At 39.6% G+C, this 12,002-nt stretch overlaps 1 protein-coding gene across 3 annotated transcripts in view; it reads right to left on the bottom strand.

Moving 5' to 3' along the window:
• zfhx4 (zinc finger homeobox 4) overlaps positions 1-8,734 on the bottom strand; it is a 74,566-nt gene extending 65,832 nt beyond the window's left edge. For 2 of the 3 annotated variants that reach the window (XM_058376351.1, XM_058376347.1), the window contains exon 1: positions 4,985-5,500. The gene's annotated coding sequence lies outside the window, so the exon portion shown is untranslated. Of the gene's footprint in view, positions 1-4,984; positions 5,501-8,610 lie in introns of those variants that run through there. The other variant, XM_058376348.1, reaches the window with a different exon arrangement.
• Between the last annotated feature and the right edge of the window lie 3,268 nt (positions 8,735-12,002).

Raw genomic sequence — 12,002 nt, forward strand, 5'->3', positions numbered from 1 at the left:
ACGCTTTTAAGTTTCACGTCAGCGTGACGTCATCAATGAATCGAATACAGCCGTTTATAAAACAGTCAAATGGACTTTTATTTAAATATAGCATTTCGCTTTCTTTTTTTTTTTAAATAGAAAAATAATCACACACATACATTCTGGAATTTTATCAATAAAAACACCTCCATGCGATTTAATACCTGCAATATTGAGTGCCTGGCCTTCCTATTGTGTCTAAACGCTGCTGCATAAAGCAGCCAGAGCCTCTATTTACTAGCGGAGAGAGAGGGGGCCATTACCATACATATTACTTCACGTAATGACAAAATCTGCAGGCATCTTGGGAGGCTCCTGGAATATGAAGCCGCGTGCTTGTTGTCTCGAGTCCTCAACAAACGCATCTTTAGGGAGAGCTGGCCCAGAAATAAAGAGAGAAGCAGGCAGCGTTTTTTCTCGGCTTTCATCTCAGTCACTCAGTCATCCATTCAGTGGGCCATTCAAAGCCACTGTGCATTATGCAAAAAAATGCTAATCCTTTTCCGATGCTTTCACACTTGTACAAACCCCCATTCCCCCCAGTGAAAAGCAATTATATCAGTTTACATTTCTGTCAAAAAACAGGATTAATGCAGGAGTACTAGCAATGTGGAGGGTATCCCCCCCGTACTAGCTAACGGAAACTAGAGATTATTTGAGACGCCATTCTCTTTCCTCCACCTCGAAAAAAAAAAAAAATGTGGAGAGGCTCTAAGAATGTTATTTAATTAGCTGAAGGGAAAAGAAGAGAGTTTTAGTTGCTGTGGAAACTCTTCCCTGACCCGACCTTCTCTTCGCCAAGGCCCGAGCAGAATGAGATCCAGTCTGCTCTTTTAATCAGAAACAAATTATGGAAGAATGTTGCCAGGTTTGATGATCCCATCTGCGGTCTCGTTGTCTCTGCGCCGGTACGTCAGGCGCCATGACAAACGACGCGAGTGAAGGGAAGACCACCCCTTTTCTGCCCGCCCCCCGAGCTGAGATTTGCATATGCAAATTCCCACACAAGGGAAGCGTGTATAAACAAGTGTCATTGTGAGGCAGATTGCTCTGGGATGTGTGTGTGTGTGTGTGTGTTTTTTCGTTTTAAAGGAGGGGTGGATGTATACAGGGCCATTAGTCAGCACAATTAACCCTGTCTCCGTAGAGACTAATGAAATTTTGCTATGGTATGACTTAAATTAGATAGCTGGTTATGCGTTTCCACAATCCAACTCCGAATCCATTATTTGCCCCAGGAACAATGAGGCATTTGTGCTCGGCTGATCTGTGCCAGCTGAACAAACCCTCTGAGCTGACAATTTGCATATGTTAATATAATTAAGCGCTAATTACACGAAACTCGCACGCATTCACTCACACTTTCCGCGGGCGCTGTGGAGCTCGAACCTAATCCGAGCGTTTAACCCTTCAGATGGCCACTGAGTGAGGAAGAGGAATGGATAGAGGGGGGCCTCGGCCTCGTCCATAACGGCCTCGGGGCCAACACCGAACGGCCCCCGCTTAATACATTAAGCCGGCTCCTGACTTCTCGGCTTTCTCCGGAGCGGAGCGTGCTCTGCAGCCTCCTAAACCGGACCAAATTCAATTGGGCCTGCAACAAAAGCCCCACAGTTACTCCGCCAACAATGTGATAATTTTCTCGACGCTGTCCGTGGAATCATCAGGACCGCAGACACACAAACCAAGAGACAGAGGTGGTCTTTATTAAACATGCAGCGCGAGGCAAATCCACATCAAGCACAAACAAATCACTCACTACTCCCGTTTCTTGATGAGCCAGCGCTCGGCGATGAGTGCCATGCTTTTTTCCCCCCGCTTAAAATTAAAAATAAGTCATGTTTGATGTTTGATTTGACAGGTATAACTTAAACATGTCTCACACGCACTGACAAACATTTCCTTAGCAAAACAGACAAGGAAAAGATCCTCATAACATCACACCCAGATGTGAGGCGATGTGCGGATTTCGAGACGGTAAAGAAATCTTTAAGGAAATCAAACAGCCGTGGTCAGATTAAAAGGGCCTTTGTCCTCATCTGTCTGGATTTCTTTTAGCAGGCTAAATTAAGCGAGTCTCTTCAAAAGGTGTAAGATGAGCCAAATGGGAGGGAAAAAAAAAATGTTCTATCGCATCTGAAATTCATGCAGCTGTGCAGAATGTAGTCCAGATGGTGCAAGAGGAATGGAGAAAAAAACAAACACCTGATGACGGACAGCGAAAGCTTAGAGGATCACGATAACGCTGGGGTTAAAGAAAACAGAAATAAACCTTTCAACCGCTCCACTGTACAGGACAGAGCGTAATGAATTTCCACAGACGCAAATGTAATAACACACCATTTTTGTGTTTTCGGAGCCTGAGGTTTCAAGCCATTGCTAAATGCTTAATATCATGCTAAAGCAAAACCTGTATTTTTGCTGAGTGCTTCTTAAAAGGCCTTTTAAGGAAAATATACACTACACACATTTCCCGTAGGAGGGGGGAAAAAATCAGTAGGGAATGGACATCTTTTGTTTATTCATGGAGCTTTCCGAAATATGTGCATACATTACGTCTGTGTGTGTGTGTGTGTGTGTTTGTGTGTGTAAAACGCCTGCTTAATTATTAGAGCAATGTTTTAGCGTTCGACCAGATCTCCGGTCATGGCAGAGCCTCTAAGCCAAGCCGAGTGTGTTAATGTCACAAAGGCAGAAGCTGTCGAGCCCTGTGCTCTGCCATGGGATTTTCAGTGTTGAACAGCCTTGTAGCAACCGTCGCTGCTGTGGGGGATTTTAAATCATTCGGCCTTTTCCATTAGACTCCAGACTTATTGAGGTGGAAACCATAAAATATGAGGAAGGGAAATTTAATCCTTGAAATATTGATTTGCACATTAATACGGTATAGGCAGAGGGCAATCTGGCTTCATGGAAATGACACATTTTTCCACCCTGAGCCAATCGTATACCTCAGAAACACGTCTGAATATCAGGAGGCATTACAGGCCAGGTTTGGATAGCTCCAAGATTTCATCTGAAACGCTCTACGAGGTCCTCGTCTAACAAATATGCAGATTTCCAAGCGACAAAACAGCACTCTGAGCAAATCCACGGGCTATGTTGGTGCCACAGATACAGTGCCTGAATATATGTGTCAAGCAAGCACTTGTGTAATAATAATAATGTCTAACATTTTAGCTAATATTCACGTCTTCACTGACTCTCTGCCTCACATTTTGCATATGCCTTATGAAGGTTTATGGAAATACAATCCGATGTGACTGAATTTACATAATTAGCTCTTTGGAAGCTGAATTTTGTCGCTAGTACACATATGATAATGATAGATCTCTGTAGGTTGAGGCGATAACACAAAGCAAAGGAGGAGTGCAAGAAAAAAATCTTTAAAATAATACTGTAAACTGAGAGATATGGAGAAACAAAAAAGGTAAGAAGAAAAAGCTAGCAGAATAAATACTAACACAGATTTATTTAAGTCTGTGCATTTAGAAATATACACAAATAATAGACGTTAGAGTTAGAATTAATAATAATAATTATTATTATGATATTATTATTAATAATAATAGTAACACAAATGAGAATATTTGTAAATATAAGCAAATCCAAAGCAATCCAGAATTACAAACAAATCTAAAAAAAAAAAAATGCAGAAAACACACGAGCCGTTTTATGTAGAGAATAAAAAGATCTCGATTAACGCAGGATTAAAAAAAAAGAAGAAGAAAGAATTTTTTTTCATTTAAAAATAAAAAAACGAGATAAATAAAGTTAAAGATTATATCCGTGCCGTCCAAAAAAGCATGAGCTTTTTTTCTGGATCATGTAGACAGCGCAAAACACAATCACACACCGATTTTCTCTCAGTCACACACACACACACACTCATTCACACACACAGCCCGACTCCCGACTCGCTGCCGGTTTTTATCCTGCGCTCCCTTGATCGATCCCGGCGTGTCACCGTCGCCCCGTTTCCAATCGGAGCCGAGAACCTCAAGCTGGCCCGCAAGCAACACACACACACACACACACACACACTGACTCCATCCTTGGCTCTCTAAGCCCGGTCTGGTAAAGCACCGCCACTGAAAACTTGACGAGTGTGAGGATAATAGCGCAATAACGCAGTAACGGTGAGGCGGAAAAACAGCGAGATGCCTACACGGAACAAGAGGATGGGACTGAAAACAAAAAGAGAAATGGTAGCCTACCCTTAAAAAAAACACGGAAGCGGCGCTGATCAACACGCGTGTGTGTGTGTGTGTGTGTGTGTGTGTGTGTGTGTCGAGAGAGAAAAAGAGAGAGAGAAAAACGTCGCGGTCCGTTTTTGAATCTGGGATTTATCCGAATTCTTGATTTTCCTTCTTTTCGCATTTTTCGCGTTATTTTTTTCTTCCCCTTGTGTGTGTGTCTCTCTCTCTGTTTTCTACACGGCAGGTATAAACAATGACATGGAACTACATTTTTAGGACGCAGAAAAACACCGGGAACTGTTTGGAGTGTGCAAAGCGGTCCGGAGAGCCTGTTTTCAGTCTCCTGTTCGGTTTAAGGGTTTGTTTCTCCCACATGGTGAAAACTACTCTGTTACTGAAGGAGCGACATGGTTTAGATCATACATGTGGCGAAAACAGCAAAAGCGCACGGTTTGTGCGTCCTGCTATATTTTTAGCCTAGATGTAAACAAAGTCAAAAAGCGGATCAGAAGGTGAACATCAAGATCGGATTTTTTTTTAATCAAATGCGTATTTAAAGCGTAAAGTAGAAAGTTCCGTAGTGTCACTCGAGGCTACGGGATATCTCCTCCGTGACAGCTCTGAAACAGGGGAAACTAGTAGAGCCTACAAACACAACGATCAGCCGCTGAATATCGCTAGAGTTTAAAGAAATGAAGATCAATGCCCTTTTCGGACCCGAATCTTACACCAACTACTCCATGAAAGTTGTGGAAAAAACTTACTCGTCCCCCCCGCAGCTTCCTCCGCTCCTTCTCGCGAAACCTTCTGCTTTTTCGAAGAAATCACATCCAAGGAGAGCGAAAGTTGGTAACAAAAAAGGAGAAAAAACTCAATAATCCTCCAAGTATCTTGGAAAAAAAATAAAAATGATTAAAAAAAAAAACACACGTATACCCAGCCGTAAATAAGCACCGGCTGAGAAAAAAATAGAGATAGATAGATAGAAAGAGAGAGATAGAGAGAGAGAGCGAGAGTCGATCCTCTGGGTCCGCTCGGTAAAAGCCGCGCCGACGGCCGCCTCGCGCTTTCGGTTGTGTGGCGACAGAGAGGGGGGTCTCAGGGAAAAAAGGAGGGTCGGAAATGAAAATCCGATATGTCTTTATTCGGCTAATTATTACGGTTTAAGCCCTGTTTTTTTAAAGGAAAAAAATGGCTGATTAAGTTGAGTGCGCATGTCTGTGTGTGTCTATTCCCGATATGCACTCTGGTAATGAGAGAGAGAAAGAGAGAGAGGGAGAGGGAGGGAGGGAGAGAGAGAGAGAGGAGAGTGAGGGAGAGAGAGAGAGAGAGGGAGGCGTAATTAGTGAGGTGATCAACAGTCTCCGCATTGCAAACGACGCGCTGGTGCAACTTGGTGAAGGAGATTCAGACTATCGCGATACCTACGTCCGGTCTAAAGGGGGGGCCATGGAGATGGTGGTGGGTAAACACCAACAGCAATCTGATGAACATCCTCTACAACAATAAGAGCACTTTTAGAAGTCATTACTGCTTAAAAAAAAGATGACGTTGTTATACGGAGGGGGAAAAAAATCAGCATGCAAGCCGAGGCGGATTTGCTTTACACATGCGCGTTTTAAACAAGCAAAAAAATAAAAAATAAATAAATATATCTCGAGATAATAACAAAATAAAATGTTTCAGATAATCAGTGACATTTTTGCACTTTTACATATTTCAGGTATTGCACCCTCATGAGCACATAAAAGAACAAAACATATCTCGGTGTTAATGATGTGTGTGTGTGTGTGAGAGAGAGAGGTGCAGAAATGATGAGGAAGAACAATAATGGAGAAAATAAATATATAAACATAATGAGGCCTGATGCTTTATTAGACTGCAGATAGATTTTTTTTGTCTGCGTGTGTGTCTAATGTTTTGTGAATAAAAATGCGTAGGTGATATCTTTAATAAGTAAAATATATTTTTTAAACATTAGACATTGTAAGTTAAACATTGCGATGTTCAAATTTTTAATACAGGTTCAAATAAAAATGAGAGTGTATTTATATTTATATATATATAATCCACTGCAGCTGAAAATAGTGCAGCAAAGCAGATCAATGACATCAACTACAATTCCTTTTTATTGTTACCTTTCTGTTTATGTTACATAAACCAGGCTACAGGCTTGATGCTTAATCCATAAATGCTAATTCTGAAAGGATCGATAAACTCAAGCAAGTTTCATGGCAAACTTCACACATGCAGCTTTGCACAAAACAAAAACAAAACAAAACAAAAACGGGCCTCCAAAAATAAGCTACAGCGAAAAAAAAAAGAAAAAGAAAAAAAAGGGAAAAAAGTTAGCTCTGTATTCACATCCTTAAAGTTTTAGATCATGCCAAGACTCATGACTCGAGTTCTCTGTCTAGTTTTGGTTTCCAAACGCTGAAGAAAGCAGAGAGAGAGATCGGCTCTGCTTTGTGGGGGGAAAAAATCGAAGGCGGTTTGAGTTGAGCTCGGGATCTCATGGTCAGGAGAAGCGATGAGGTCGGTGATAAGGATGCTGTGAGCTGTGCTGGAAAAGCGCGTGCCCTCGGACCGCCATGTCTGGACTTTACGGGTCTTTTGGTCAGCGGAGGCGTGAACTCTTTTGGCCCCCAGATCCACGTTTTTTTTTTAAACACCCGAGGGGCATCTGAGCCGACCATAGCCTCCACACAGGCACGACGGGCAGCGGGAGACTCAAGAACACACGGAGAGCTTGATTTTTATTTTTATTGTTTTTTGTACCTTCACGAACGCCAAATCGCGACGATGCAAAGGTCATTTCTCAGGTTTGCATTTCCGCGGAGGACTTTCAAACTTACCGATTTTAAAGGACTTCTTTTGCATGTCATTTACATTGCATCGTTGCATGTTTTTGACGGATGATGCTGTGCACGTGGTCGATGTTTACACCCTTCCAGGCATTTTTTTTTTAAAAAAGCTCTTTCTCTTAAATCTTTTTTTTGTTTCACGATGAAATTGAGAAAGTAAGTCGAATTTAAACGGCTGATAGCTCTCCTATGCACTGCCAAACCCATGCCTTCTACCTTTCCCGACTTTTTCTGTTGCTATACAGCTCCATTCATCGGAGCTGCTTTTAACCAAGCGATGTGTTAACGTGATGCTTCATTTTTATTTATTATGTTGAACTTGAATGTTAAATTGATGAGTTAATATCTGTTCAAAGCACGTGCGGTGGTGTGTTTGTTTGATATTTGAAGAAAAATCCATGCTGTTTCATTTAAAGCTGTATGATGTGTATCATGAAAGCGGTTAATTATTTGTAAAGAATTTTAATTGAAGTAGCAAAAGAAGATTAGCGGAATGTCTAATAATCTCAGATAAATGAATTTTTGCTCTTTGTGTTTGAGAAGTATAAACGGTTTAAGAGTATATTGAGGTATGCGTATTGTTTTGATTGATAAGAAGACATGATAAACGCGGAGCTTTGATTTGTTTCTACATTACACACACACACACACACACACACACACACAGAGAGAGAGTCGCGTGTATTTGGTGATGGTTCAGTCGGGTTCTGTGAGTAAAGTTTCTGGGTGGGTTCTAAGTGCCTGGCGCCCTCTGGGGTGGGAGAGGTCACGTTTGGACACTTTCTGACCCTCTGTACTACAGAAACAGTCCGAAACAAAAACAGTAGACCAACAAAGCGACTAAAGTCAGCAGCAGGAAAAAAAGAAGAAGAGGAGGAAGTCCAGCACACGAGCAAAGCCTGAGAGATGTATCTTTAAAGACTAGAAAGAAAAGATATTTGGGGAACAATGATTCTATTTAAAAATTAAAAGAATAAATGTGTCCCAAATGTGCATATATATATATATATATATATATACAAATAAAGATCTTACCTTTCCTAAAACACGAGACTCTTCGAATGAATTAAGAATAAAAATATTTCACCTTGAATACGAGATCTTTCAGGAGTAAACAATATCGATTTGTTTATCTGTAATAAATAAACCCTAAGAGACATATCTTAAAAATAAATAAATAAATAAATAAATAAATAAATAAATAAAAATAACAAATAAGAACACAATCGTGTTCGCGTGGCAAATCGGTCCGATCATTAAAGTGTGCCATGAAGCAATCTTTTACATTTCTCTCATAAAATCTGAGCATAAATGTCCACCATCAGTAAAATCCTCCCCAAAAGCGCGTGCGTAAAACCACAAAAACCACATCGGGTACTTTATACAACAACAACAACAACGACGACGACAACAACAACAACAAGAGCAAGCGCAACAAAAGATGCAAATGTTATTTTCTCCACTGTATATAAAGTGTAAAGTGCATCCCCAGCAGAAGTGAGAATAAAAGCTGAAAGCAGAGCTACCTGTGGTGGAGGAGGAGATGCCGCTCTCCTGGCTCTCCGTGGCTCCGCTTACGGCAGCATATGGAAACTCTTTAGAAAAATGCCTACATTTGGCACATTGTCATTGCAAAGAGAGGAGCGGCGCGATGCCGTTACAGCAGAAAAAAAAAGGGCCGATAAATTGAGGGGGGTGATCGGGCTCTGCCTCCCTCCCCTGCCGACTTATCCAACTTTAATTTAATACGCCACAATCATCCTGAGATTGCGCATAATTCCAGCGTGCTTTAATGAGCAGGAAGGACGCACACAGTGTTTGGTTTTTTTGTTGTCGCCTCTTTCACTATAAGACAAGAACATTTCTATTTTCTCTGCCTTCATTGTACCATCTTATTCATTTAAATGTATTACAGTATTTCTGCTCAGTGCTTCCTTCCAGGAAATAAAAACGCTAAATACTTAGAAAACCACACACACACGCACACACGTTCACACACACACACTCACACACACATGCTCACACAAGGCCAATCCGTGATGCAGCTGTAAAAATCGAGAGTCACAAATGCTTGTTTGTAAAACAGTGGACCTGAAATCGATGTATCGGGACGTTTGGATCGATGATATAAGCGGAAATCGATGCGCGACACCGGGCGGCGCGTTCACCAAAACCCGCAGCAGTAATGAGACGGAGTGGGATAAAACGGGGGAAAGAAGAAGAAGAAGAAAAAAAAGAATGAAAAAAAGGAAATTAAGAATAAGACGAAGGAAAGAAAAGCGGATCAACGCACATAACGATTAAGTTACATACATTTCCGATGAGAAGCATGTCAAAGTAGAACATGATCTCTTGTGACACGATGATTGCAAACAGTCCGATCTCAAGAACAACGTGACTCAGAATCTCTGGATCTTCTGCGCACTTTCACAGTCAAATACACACACACACACACACACACACACATACACACACACACACAGACCCTGCATGTCTTTATTCATGGAAATAATATGCACGGATATGCAAATTAATCAATGATCACTTAGATTGGACGCTCGTTTAGTGTTTAAAATGACTCATGATGATGATGATGATGATGATGATGATGGTACACCTGGTGGGACTGAATCGCGCACGAGCTCACAGGTGATCGATAAGAGTGAGCGTGCAGGACAGAAGAAAAAATAATAATAATGAAAGAAATGTCGGAAAGTGAGCCCGGTTTTGTCCGGTGTCCAGCAATAAAGAGCACTCACACGAGCGCGCCTCCGCCCATTCGGACTCCATCCATCCCCCTCTGTGCCCTCCCTACACTTGGCCCTTGCTCCCTTGGCCCTTGATGCCTCTTTAATAGACAAAGGTGTCTCCTATAGGGCTGAATATGGCTGTCTGGGATTCTCCATGTAGCCTGGTGGCATTTAGTACAGCAGAGATGCTTGGCTTTATTACCGCGAGTCTGTATGAAAGGAACATGAAGCTGGGGCTGCACCTGCACTCTTTGTTCCGCGGATAACAATAAAACTCACGTCTTCAGGCCATATTCATTTCTGATCATTTATCACTGAAAGAAACATCAATCATTCATTTCTTACATTATGATATCATCCCACTCTATTGGATTATTATTATTATTATTATTATTATTATTATTATTATTATTATTATCATCATCATCATCATTATCATCATCATAGCTGAAGTACTACTAATTCTGTTACTTTTGCATTTAACATTAGTGTTGTTTTCAGACCCAGTGAGGGCTTCAGAACCTTGAACTAGAACCTCAGAACCTTTAACTAGCACTAATAATACTAGATATTTCTAATATTTGAAAAAAAAAAATCATGATCTTTCAGGAACAACAACAACAACTATTATTATTATTATTATTATTATTATTATTAGTAGTAGTAGTAGTAGTAGTAGTAGTAATACTGTTTACGTAAAAATCATTTACAGAAAACATTATTATATCATATTATTATGAGCAGCATTATGATTCATATTATGACTGTAAATTACATTATGGATATTTATATATAAGTAACATTAAATACATTATTATTATTATTATTATTATTATTATTATTATTATTTCAATTGCACTGTTTATGTAATTATTATTTGAAATATATAAATCAAAATAAATATATAATAATAATAATAATAATAATAATAATACTACTACTACTAATAACTATTATTATTTAAATTGAATGGTTTATGTAATTATTATACAATTAATAAATTAAATAAATACATATTATTATTATTATTATTTAAATAGAACTGTTTATGTAAATATTATTATTATGATTATTATATATATAATTTAATTATTAAATTCATAATTAAAATAAATATTTATTATTATTATGATTATTATTGTAAATATATATGTAGATTACACTGTTTACATACCCATTATTCAGAATATATAATTACAAAAAAAATGCATATTCATATTCACATTATAATATCTCAAGATTTCACCCAGGAGCCCTCCCAGTAACCTAATCATGTAAATAATCAATAATCATCTCCTGAGTCTGGTGCTGTTTGGTGTCTGTGTGCTGTTTACTGCATGTCCCTGTATCTGAGCAGTGATGGCGATGTGTCTCTCCCTATGTGACAGGCCCGGCTGCTTTATAACCCCATGAGAAATCCCAAGGATAGAAGAGAACACGCTAAAATAGAAGCTCAAAAACTGGACCAACGGATTCACACACACACACACACACACACACACACACACACACACACACACACACACACACAAGACAGTAGTACTGAATGAGAAATGTGTATGAGCACTGTGTTTTCTCTAATGCACTATAGAGCTGAGGAGAATTCATGCTTTTGAAATGTTATTGAATTATTGGTCTCTTTGCGTTACCAAAAAAAAAAATGCATTTCCACATACTCTTCCACTCGAAATGAGGGTTTAAGACAGCTACATGTTTCACGTCCGCCTCTTCGGGGGCTTTTTCCTCTGATTCTCTAATGCACTCCCTCGTATTTAACACTAAATTCATTTGTAAATAATCAGACAGTCAGCACCGGAGAGGCGAGAATTCAGTAGGAGAGAGTGGGAAGTGGAAATAAAAGAAGGTACTTCATGGGGTTTGTCTTGACTTGACACTGTTTATGGAAGGTAAACACACTCTGTGTTAGGGTTCTACATAGAACCTTTAAGGATTTCCTTTCAGGAACAACCTGAGAGGTCTTAAGGATACAGGAAGTAGGGAGTAGTGTGTTTATATTAGTCAGTGTATCAGTCTAGAATATTCTTACATCATATATATGAATCTATAATATAGATAGATAGATAGATAGATAGATAGATAGATAGATAGATAGATAGATAGATAGATAGATAGATAGATAGATAGATAGATAGATAGATAGATAATTA

This window comes from Hemibagrus wyckioides, linkage group LG23, assembly GCF_019097595.1.
Source record: "Hemibagrus wyckioides isolate EC202008001 linkage group LG23, SWU_Hwy_1.0, whole genome shotgun sequence".
In the NCBI taxonomy this organism is placed as follows: domain Eukaryota; kingdom Metazoa; phylum Chordata; class Actinopteri; order Siluriformes; family Bagridae; genus Hemibagrus; species Hemibagrus wyckioides.